Here is a 12,191-nt window from a genome sequence, read left to right as displayed (position 1 = left end):
GAGAGAGAGAAAGAGAGAGAGAGAGAGAGAGATTGAGAGAGACTATGGTGACGGGCTGCTCAGAAAAACACCGCAGTGCTCAGCTGCTCGCTGTTTTGAAAAAACAATCCTATCAAGCTGCAGAGAGCAGCGCGCACACCGGAAACGAGGGCGCACTTCAAAATAACAGCGCAGAACGCAACGATTACTCCCCAAGTTGTGTGCGCATGTGTAGAAAATAAATAAATCAAGACCAAACAAAGAAAAGTGCTACCATTTTTTTTTTTTTTTTGCTAAAACAAATGGATGACAATATGTAGTAACGTTAATGAATTAGAGCCAAAAAAAAACCAACTGCGGAGACAGTGTCACCGAATCCCATTCATAATATATCGATGTATGATTGTTTCCCCCTGTAGATCAATATATCCAGCACATCTCATCGCATATAACAAACTGCTTAACCGCCGATGTCTACTGGTAAATTCGGCCTGCGTTGTATTCATTTAAGTGCATTAATTTAGACAGAACTCGGCTCAAAGCCGCTTGTAGCCATCCGGCTAGGTGAGTTAGCTTAGCCCCCCCCCATGGTATAAACCATCACCATCAATGCCGAGTCTGGGCTTCACGAACCAGACACTGCGAGGCGACGACCCGGGCCTTTACGGCTTCATGTCCGAGCGACACCGGCTGCTCTGCGGGGGAACCGGCGGTTAAAACCCGACACAAACAAAAACACACAAAAACACGTTCACGGTAAAATATCTCACCTAAAAAACATCTTCTCCCGGAGCTGCGTCAAGGCGCAGGCCGTTAGCCAGAGCAGACCGGAAACACTTCAAAATAAAAGCATAAAGTGCGTCACTCAGAGAGAAAGAAAAGGATGGGAAGTAATGCCATTTTTATTTTTATTAGGTGAGTTTATTTGACGAGCATCTTTCAACAACTTACATTACATTTAAAACAAATAATGAGTGAAAACAGCATAGCTAGAAGAATAAAGTGAGATATATGAATACATTCCTGAATCTAATTTAATAAAACATATAAATGCAAAAAAACACTGCTTCCCAGTTTGTTTAGTTTCTTTTCTTACTTTGCCTTGGTGACTGTAGGAACAACTGTTATAGAGTCTTTCTTGTTGTGTATTTTTCTCTATGTGGATGTTGAGATCATATGAGCTTTAGCTTAGCTTTTGATATTGTATATTCTTTGAATTTGTTCAATGACCTTTACTCAGTGACTGAGTCATTTTTGATGCTTCAATTTAGAAAAAAATACAGGGATAATAATATGAACAACAAGCAAAGGTTGCAAAAGATGTGGATATTACAAGTACTATGTATTATGGGGCAGGTGTGTAGTGCTAAATGCAAAAACCAAAATGTCTGGATTATGTCTTTGTATAAGGAAACTATAATAGCTTTGCAGCTGTGTTATAAATGTCAAACACCTATCAAAAAGATCATTTTAAATAAATGTTAATGTGAACACACACCTGAACTACTCCGGTCTACATATTGTGATTGAAGTGCAGATCACATGACAAGTTTCTGAAAGTTAAAGTTAATGAAATTCCTTTTTGCAGGGAAAGGTATACAAACATACATGTTGAATAGTTTCATTGACAGCAGATATTGTGGCTGCAGAACGATAACACACAGCAGAACTGTCTTTTGAGTCCAAAGAAAGAAAACAAACAACTTCTCTTCTCCATCAAGTTGTGATTTTATTACGTAAACCAGCACAGTTTGCTCCCTACATGTCAACACGGGTTGATTTCTCTGTCAAGCTCTGATGAGAAGCATGAAAATGTGCAGCAGTCAGATCCCAAAAATTCTAACTCAAAACAAGTGATCTGAATGAAAATTCATCAGCAAATCAAAAGATTATTACATTTAAACCTACTCTTTATGATAAGTATTTAATCCCCACACTAATGCTGGGTGCAGGTCTGGCTCATAGTGTTGAGTTTAAATGGCAGTAACGCACACCTCCGCACATGACAGTGGAATACATTTGTAAAGAGCGACCTCTAGTGGAGAACTTAATATCTGCAAATAGCTGACGGAGCAAGAAGATTCAAGTTCAAAGGAAGTCACATTAATCACTGAGCCGATGATTATTACAGTTTAAATTATAATTCAAGCTTCAGCTCAAGTGCTTCAATAATAAAGCATCCTGCTTTCAAACGTATTGAAAGTATATTTACATGTCAGCACTTAATGTACCTGATAATGAGTTTGGAGTATACTTTGCATCAAGAATATGAATACGTAACCTCACCATCAATATATATATATATATATATATATATATATATATATATATATATATATATATATATACACACACACACACACACACACACAATTATATAGAGTATATGTCAGACCTATAACAATGAAAGCAAAGAAAAAATAATGCATAAATGTTGCCTGATTTAAAAATACGTTACTATTATGTTTACTGCAAATATATGAACACAATATTTAAAACCAGAACTTTTCGTATTTATTAGGGATTATATTGATACTTCAATGTCATGAAAATAAACGGCGTCGTTAGCGTAAGCAGTCAAAGGCAACGCAAACACAGGATACCAAAGTGAAAACCGCTTAAAATAAAGATGAACGCAAAGCAAAAACTCTGGTTCACACGTCCAGAAGTTTTGCCCCTTTCAACTCACAAAGCTCAGCTGTGTTTCCAGCGTGACCATAAAGGCGAAGTCCAGCAGAGAGAGGCTGAGTGAATGAGGTCTGGACTCTGTGGAGGAGAGTCATGGTTTCAGAGACGCTGTAGAAGGACAGAATACCTGATCTGTGATCCAGGTACACTCCTACTCTGGAGGACGGAGGACCAGAGACGGGAGCTCTGACTTTGTTGTGAAAATATATAACTGTTTTTGCTACAACTTAATGCCCAAGATTTGTTATTGCATCCAAACTCACAATCACTCCAGTCCTCTTCTCTGCTGATATTCTTGTATGCGACTGCTCCAACAACTCCTCCTCCTCTCCACTCCACCTCCCAGTAACAACGTCCAGTCAGACTCTCTCTACTCAGGACCTGTAAGCATCCAGTGAACCTGTCTGGGTGACTAGAATATGACTGCTGTTTACTCATTAATGTTGCTTTTCTGTTCCCATCAGATTATAACAGATATGTGTTCGCTGTGTTTGGATCCACACTTGTAAGACTTTTCTGTAAATTTACAGTGAAATTCTAACAGCAACCTACTGTATTGTGCCAATACAGTATAATGCTGTAAAAGCAATGCATTCTGGGAGGTATAGCGCTTGCTTCCATGATCCTACGGTCAAGTGTTTCTTTTCACAGTAATTTACTGCGTACCGCTGAGAATCATGGGAAAGTAACGTGGCTATTTATATTTTATATTTAACACCTCACAATGTTACGATCTGTATATTTTGTATTTTCACTACCGCCAGTTTGGGAAAGTCAAGTGGATGTATTATTTTTAATATAGAACATAGAGATCACCCAGGTCAGAGGGAGTGAAGCATGTTCTGGCATAAGGACATGAACGTTAGACGTTTTATTGTCATTTATTGTCATGCCAGTTCGAGTTCGAGTTCTGTATGGTCAAGTGTGACAGTTTGTCACGTTTATTTTCTCACAGGAAGACCCACATTGAAGAGGGAAGACCAGTCGTATTTCCATTCAAAAACTGTGCTATCGTTTTCATCACACTTGTCAAGAACACATAAAAGTTTTGCAGCCGGTGATCTTTTCAGACCAGCTCAGGTAGAAGTAATGGCGAGAATACTATAGAGCAAGGGGTGCTCTCATGAACAAGCAGAGGTGGGGCTTCTGATGTCATGACATAGAGGGAGACCAGGAAGAAGTGTTTCCAGAAAGCACAGATGAGTCACATTGTTGAATTATATGAACATGAACTTATAGCTGCAATGCTATATGTGTCTCCGATACAGGTGTCAGACACAGCAGCAACTGTGAAGACATCCCTTGCCCTTCCTGATAGCCCTCGGTCCATCATTCTAGCACTAAGCTCCTCAGTTATAGTGTGTTCAGTTGTGGTGAGTTTTATTCTTAAACACTGTATACAATATACACACCTTTACATTTCTGTAAATAGATACAAATTCATAAACAGTTTACAATCCACAAATTGAAATAGTTAAACAGTTGAGTCTCTATACTACAGACACAGAAGGTAATAGAATAATATTTTCTCTGATGTCAGTAGTTTGTTTGTTTCTTTCTATTTTTCTCCACTGATTAGGGTGTCCTTATAGCTTGCAAAAATATAAATAGTTTGTCTAATCTTCTCTGTCCCTTTGTAGATTTTCAAATATACAATGTCCCTGTAGTGATTTGGTGATTATTTATCTAAAGATGTCTCTATTAAGATACAGTCAATAAGTTGTATGCAACTGTATGTGCAATGAAGAGTTAGCGACACTGCTAAAACCTGGAAACATCAAAAGCCATGCAGTAGACAAGTAGTATTCCACACAGCATTAACAATCCGGATATCTATTGGAAGTTTACATTGTTTTGAAATCTTTTCAAATGGCAGTTGGAAATGTCAGTACAATACAAACAAAACAAAGCAGTATGTTGCCACTTCATAATATGTCAAATGGTCAATTTGACATTCAGCCTAACTCTGTTTGCATTTTGTTTAAGGTCCAATGATTCCTGACCAGCGTTGGATGGTTAGTATCGAGGGCCAAGTGGTGTGCGAAGGAGCATCGTTTGTTCTGGGGCTTGCTGTTGTCTTCACATGCTAACACAACTTCAACCCCCAATATCAGGATCAGGCTGCCTGCAACCTTGAATTCATACAGAGGTAAGTTTGAATACCATATCAAGTCATTAGATTCAGGTGTTCGGGCCTTACAGCCCTCCTTGCATTTATCTTTTTGTGATAGATATAATATCTTTAGGATGCTAGCTTGATAGTTTCTTAAAGGACAGGGACTTCAATCAGAGAACAGAGCACAGAAAGTTAATACCAAAAGGAAATGTATCTTCACTTGGATGCTTGGGTGTGTACGTGGTTCTAAAATAAACAGCCGTTATCAGATTTGTTGGGGCTAGATACCCCTGGCAGGGGAGAAAAATAGCGAAAGACCCCCTGATTTAGGGCTGGGCGGTATGGCCAAAAATTCATATCACAGTAGTTTTGTAAGATTCTGGCAGTTTCACGGTATATTATAAACACATTCATTTGTTGACTGCCGCCGTCGTTATTTGTACGTTGGTACATAGTTTGTGTTAGGAAGCTAAACTTGGAGGGATTTAGGACCCAGGGGAATATAGTTATTTCACATTTTCATGTGTGACTGAGTGGGCGGGCCTTACCCAGCATGCATTTTGGTGTTGTAATTTCTTTCAAACCATAAGTCAAGTTCTATCCCTGAGAGATAAGTTGGTCCGTCCGCTGCAACCTCAGCTTCAAGCTGCAAACATTAAATGTTGTTCCTTGTCAAAGAGCAATTGGTACACGTGATAAACAATAAAACAATAAAGCAATCTCATATTGAATCAGGGGTGCTTTGTAATTATATTTTTGCTTTAGTGGCCAAATAATGTAACTGCAGTACTGAAAATAACTTTACTGAAAATTATTTATGTATGTAAGAATCGTCAAGTTATCAAAAACCCTTAATGTTATTTGCACATTCCAAAGATGTGACGCTTATAAAAAGATGCTGACACTAAAAGTACTGTTATATATTTTTTAAATAATTTACTTTACATTTGGATTACACCAAGTAGAGTATAGATGCTGTACATTTTAAAGTAATTTACAGGAGAAACTGCTGCCAGTAAATTACTGTAATTTGGAATTACAGTAAATTACTGTATGAATAGAATACAGCATACTGCTGTATTCTATTCATACAGTAGAGATGCTGTACATTTTACAGTAACTTACTGGCAGCAGTTTCTCCTGTAAGTTACTGTAATTTTACATGAAAAAAAGTTTTACAGTGCAGAGTGATTTCACATGAATACTCTAAGAATCCAGCTCTGGTCTTGGGCTCTGGTTGAAAGATTAAAACGTCCACTTCAATCGCGTTCAGTGAGACGTTTGTCCTCTCTACGTTTGTCTGTAGACTCACTGAGTGGTGACAGTGAGGGGTAGTTGTGTAGAATCTGTGTGTGAGAGCTTCTGCAGCTCAGCGTCGTTCCTCTTCAGCTCAGTGATCTCCTGCTCCAGCTTCTCCTGAAGCTCTTTGACTCGACTCACTTCAGTTCTCTGCTGGGATCTGACCTGCTGCTTCACATCAGAGCGTCTTTTCTCCAGGAGACGGATCAGCTCAGTGAAGATCTTCTCACTGTCCTCCACTGTTTTATCAGCAGAGAGATTGATGGCCTCCACCTCCTGATGGAGCAGCTTCACGTCTTCCTCTCTGTTCTGGATTCTCTGCTGGATGTTTAGTCGACTCCCCTCCAGCTCTCTCTGCCTCTCGGTCCTTTCTGCTGCAGCTGAGACTGTGTCATGGCCTTTATGTTCATCCATTAAGCAGAGATAACAGATACACTGCTGATCAGTACGGCAGAACATCTTAAGAACATCTGCTCTCGTCACAATGCCCAACACATCAGGAGAATACGTCCCCTTCTCACCCAGAAGGCAGCACAGGTTCTCGTACAGGCTCTGATCATCTCGTGCCTTGACTATTGTAACTCCCGCCTGGCAGGTCTACCTGCTAGTGCCATCCGGCCTCTGCAGCTCATCCAGAACGCAGCAGCTCGACTGGTCTTTAACATCCCGAAATTCACCTACACTACTCCGCTCCTCCGCGACCTTCACTGGTTACCGATGGTCGCCCGCATCCGCTTCAAAACATTGGTACTTGCGTACCGTGCTACGAATAGATCTTATAGATAGATATTATACATACTCGCCCTCAACTGCACTAGGTATCTGACTGTACTATTTTTTATTTTTATTCTGTTTGTATTATTTTTAACTGTTTGTTTCACGTTATGTTTTGCACGTTTTTGTATGTATTTTGTCCTTTCTGTGGACCCCAGGAAGATTAGCGGCCGCTAAGGCGTCAGCTAATGGGGATCCAGTAAATAAACTAAACCAAACCTCAGCGCTCCAGGCTTCACTTGCCAATAACTAGACATTCCTGTTGAGCTGGAAATGTTTCGTGTAAAGAAGAAGTGGCTTCTTCCGACTTTCTACCATAAATAAGATCCTCGACGGAAGATTTCTTATCAAAACGAGGCGATAGGGAACAAATGAGTTTCACTGCTGCAGTGAGGAGCACATCAAGAGGTTCAACACAGATAACACTCGTGCAGAAACGCACACAGTGTGTCTTTTCCGTAATGCTTTAACACTCGTATGGCACTTTGCAAATGTTCAATGTCCAATGTTCTTTTTCAAATATTCAGCTGCGTCTGTATGACGATCACAAAGGGTCACTTTTTTTTTTTTAAATGTGCGTGTGTGCGTGCGTTGGAATGTTGAGCTGCAAATTAAAGAGTCTTTGAGAGGACGTCAAAGGTATTAAAACATATTCTACAGATGCGTTCTAAAGAGTTTAATGTTATATATATATATGGTGGGCGGTATAGATATGGATGTAAATACAATATATAATAAATAATCATTATGCTTCTGCCTGTGCCTTTTCCGTTATATTGTGTACTAATACATTATATAAGACTTTATTATTGATTATACAGGCTTCACTTATTATGTGTGTGATGTCTGAATAAAAATGACAAACACACTTACCGCTGGCAGCCACTTGGTGGCGCTAGTGTTCCATGTCGTATAATGCAGCTTTGAGTGCAAGTGAAAGTTAACTCACTTTAATAAAAAAGGAACTTGTTTGAGCTGATTCAGCACACTTTTAACGGTGTCAATTTTCCAAAATGTAAACAAATATTTTGCCAAAAAAAAGGCAACAATAAACTTTCTAGAATAGAATTATATTATTATATACTAATTATATTTGAAACTGATTTCATGTAAATCATCTTTATTCGAACAACACATTTCATACAGATTATGTAGCTCAAATTGCTATAAAAATAAATAAAAAGAAACAACCTTCTTTTAACAGATTAAGTTATTAACAGTGGGAGGAAGAAATCATAAAAGTGTTTAAACAAAACATAAAACAACATGTGATACGATTTTAAAATTCAATGCATTGATGAAACCGCACAGTATTCATGTAATATATCATAATATATCAGTCACAAGGGCCATTTTTCTGCAGAACAAATTTCAAGTATAATTGTGAATACAAGAGTTATACTTTTAGTTATACTTTTACACAAATAAATGCATCAGTGATTTATTGTTACATGAGTGAAATATCAACATTAGTTCAGTAGAATAGTTGTGGGTGTTTCCACCTCTTTTTATTTATCATCATTACTGCAGTTTTAAATAAAACCACAACCATCCCCTTGCAAACAGATCCTTAACTTAAACTAAATGTCATTCAAACTTATATTGATTAACCCGATTAACTTATAATTGCAGTGGTACAGTCAGTCTTTTGGGAGATGCGATAGGATCTCCCAGTCTGTCGTGAAGGAAAACTATAACCAGTAAATATTTAATCAGCAATTTGGTTTTGCCTTTCAAATATTCATGAAATCTAATCAACTTAATCACGGGCATGATCGTTATTTCACGGCGGAATGAAACTCAACGCCACTTCACTCGAGCGTGACCAGGGGGGCTGACTTCACGGCGTCGCTCTTCAAAAAAACACAAAAGAAACAAATACACACACACACACACACACACACACGATGACGAGGTGGGTGAAAAGTAGACAGAGAAAGTAAAGTGGAAAGAAGGAACAAATTAAGCAACATCCAGCAGTGTATTAACTCCGGATAGACATTATATGCAGAAATAAGAAAAGGAGAGAGGAAAGAAGATAGAAGGAAGGAGGAGAGGAAAGAAACTACAAGCTGTTGCTCTTGTTTCTAATAATCTAATAATACTGTATACTATCGTAATGACTCAATGTTGGCTGATGATAGATGCTCTATGAGGCTCAACAGCGCTGCTATTAGCTGTTTGGGAGGTATATAAGACTCCTCTGGTTGTATAGAAGTATATGCTTCATGTGTTAAAGCTGCATTCTCTCTACTGACCACCAGGGGGTGACTCCTCTGGTTGTATAGAAGTCTATATAAATTACTCTACTTCTCTCTTGATTTATTCCCTCAGTAAACATTGTAAACATGAGTTTATGTCTCAATCTCTAGTTTCAAGTCTTCTTCAGTACAGCATGATGGTCATTTAGAGTAAAGCAGACCATAAAGCAGGGGATGCTTTAGGGCGGGGCTACAAGGTGATTGACATAATTATTCGGTGTCTCTACGTCACTCCTCCTCAGTCCACGTATGGTCACTTCCTGTTCATCGATTGCAAAAACGAAAATAAGATTGGACAAATCATCAGTCCACAAACCAGAGAGACGGGAAAAACATAAAAATTCTAAGTCTGTAATGTGAACAGTGAGCTAATGCACAGGCTCATGTTTGGCCTGAGGAGCGCAGCACCAATGTCCTATTTGCTGGGATGTTGAGCTCATTTCGTTTGGAGAGCAGTTCATTTTGCCACGGGCTGAAATACAGTACAGTCTATCTGCTGTTCATCAGACGCAGTAATAGAGTCCCACGTGCCTCACCTCCAACAGAGGAGATGTCTGGAGGAGAAGTTGTTGCTTCTATCACACGCCCTTTATGTTCTCGTTCTCACTCGACTATATTATTTCGTCCATTCCATCTGATGCAGTCGCACATGCTGCTGCTCTCAGGGTTTTGTGTGTTTTTGTTTTCAGAGTTAGTCAATTTGAGACGTAAAAATGATATGCAGTATAGTATATACAGTATATATATATATATATATGTGTGTGTATCATTTTTGTACGAACCTTCCATTTATCTATTTTATATATATAAACAGTATATGTATGTATGTATCTATATGTATGTATGTATATAGGTATATATGTATGTACATGTGTATGTATGTATATGAATGTATATGTATGTACAGTATGCATCTATATGTATGTATGTATGTATGTATATATGTATATATATGTATGTATGTTATGTATGTGTAACCAGTGTTGGGGTAGTTACTCAGAAAAAGTAACGAGTTACACGTTACTAGTTACTTCTGAAAATTGTAACTAGATACTTTACTAGTTACTGCATTTAAAAAGTAACTTCACTACTAGTTACTTTACTTTCCACTTTTTTAAGCAAATGTCCAAATTAACTGCAAAGATACATTTTCAATAATAATGTATTATTATTAATTAATATAATTTCCAATAATAATAATCGCGTGAGTCACACAACACTTCCTGCATGAACAATCTACCGTAAACGTCGGGTTACGAGCCGCTACTACCTTCGGTCAGAGTCCCCCTTAGCTCCCCGCTGTAGCCGGCTGGGGCTCCTGCTAGCGCTCCGTCACTTCCACGCTAACTTCCGCTAGCTCTCCGTTAACTTCCGCTAGCTCCCCGAAAACCACCGAAGGTAGCGGGACCAGGCTCGACACCCGACTTGGGCAGAGGGGTCGCGGGCAGCAGCAGCAGCGCTAGCTAGCAGCTTGTTGCTACTGTGCATGCAGGAAGTGTCGTGTGACTCGCGCGCCACTAAAAGAGAACTTTTCGGACTGGTAAAAATGTCTTGGGTAACGCAGGAAAGCGCGTTACTGAGGTCTAGTAAAGTAGTGTAGTTACCAATATTTTGAGTTTTGAGTGTAATGCGTTACTTTACTTTGTTGCCTATAATAGTAACATCGTTACTGTTATCCGTTACTTTGTAACTCGTTACCCCCAACACTGTGTGTAACATAGTTGAATAGGTTCATGTTAAATCCAGCTAAAATGGGAAACCTATGCCACCTGCTGTTGCAAATGTGTACCTGCGCTTAATATAAGACGCAAAGGACTCTGGGAAATCCTCAGAGTAACGGAGGATCCCTTGAAGGTAACGTCTGTGGAAAAGATAGTGTTAACTAATTGTAAAAGTATGTAAGAGTTGAGCTGGCTTTATTTGTTTGTAAAGTTATTGTCTGAGAGTATATTTGCTTTGTTTTCCTTAAATTAACTATTCGTTTAGTATTTTGTTTTATTGCCAGTAGAATGTCAGCAGAGTAGCTAGCTAGCATTAACGTGATGCCGTCTTTCTAGATATCCACAGGAGCTGACTGTTATATGTGTCCTTTTCTGTCATGAATGCAGAGACATAATAAACCTGCTGTTGCCACAAGACTGCCCAGCTCCAGGAGATTAATTTGATCAGGAGACATCTCCCAGAAGTTACATATGTATATATATATATATATATATATATATATATATATATATATATATATATATATATATATATATATATATATATATATATATATATATATACATGTGTGTATATATATATATGCTACCATGGCTAAAAAACTCTTTTCTCGCTTGTGCTGCATAAGAAATGTATAATCAATGTTGATTTATGTGTCACGCAACTTCTTATTTTAACAGAAACTACGATCTTTTCCTTTAACTTAACCAAGTCGTTTGGTTGCCTGAACCTAACTAATTATTTCACCATCTTTTCCGAAAAGTAACTGAGTCGTTTCCTGTGAATGAGCTGATTTTGACAAAAAAATCAAATTAAAAACAAACAGCACATTTACATTTATTAAAAATGCATGTCGCTCTACAAATACAGTCAAATAAAAATTCCGCACACTTCGACAGCAACAGATGGGAACAAGTCAAATCTACGAGGTGGAGTTCTGTTTTTTTTTCCTCCTTTTCACTCCGCTGCGCTCAGATTTACTCACGACAGGCGATAAGAAACAAAAGAGGTACGGCACCCGTCAAATAATCCTCTGGGAGCCACGTCACCGGAGACACAGCGGGGACCACGGAAGGAAACGTGATGCTAGCGACAATAAAAAGGCGAGGATTGGGATCTGAGTTACGCAGACGGATCATCGGTGAGAGGAAGGTGACTGACGGGGATTAAAACAGATGCTGGTAATTGGAAGGTGAAGTGAGTGGAGATTATGCAAAGTGATGCCAATCAGTGACGGATCGTTCGGAGTCGAAGGTTTAGAAAAATGATACATTGTGTTTGTGTGGTTTGTTTTTTATTGACTGTTCTCACCAATAAAAGTCACATTTATCCTGTTTTTCTTGTCGCTCTTT

This window comes from Taurulus bubalis (genome assembly GCF_910589615.1).
Source record: "Taurulus bubalis genome assembly, chromosome: 1".
Classification (NCBI taxonomy): domain Eukaryota; kingdom Metazoa; phylum Chordata; class Actinopteri; order Perciformes; family Cottidae; genus Taurulus; species Taurulus bubalis.
This window is presented reverse-complemented; position numbering follows the sequence as displayed.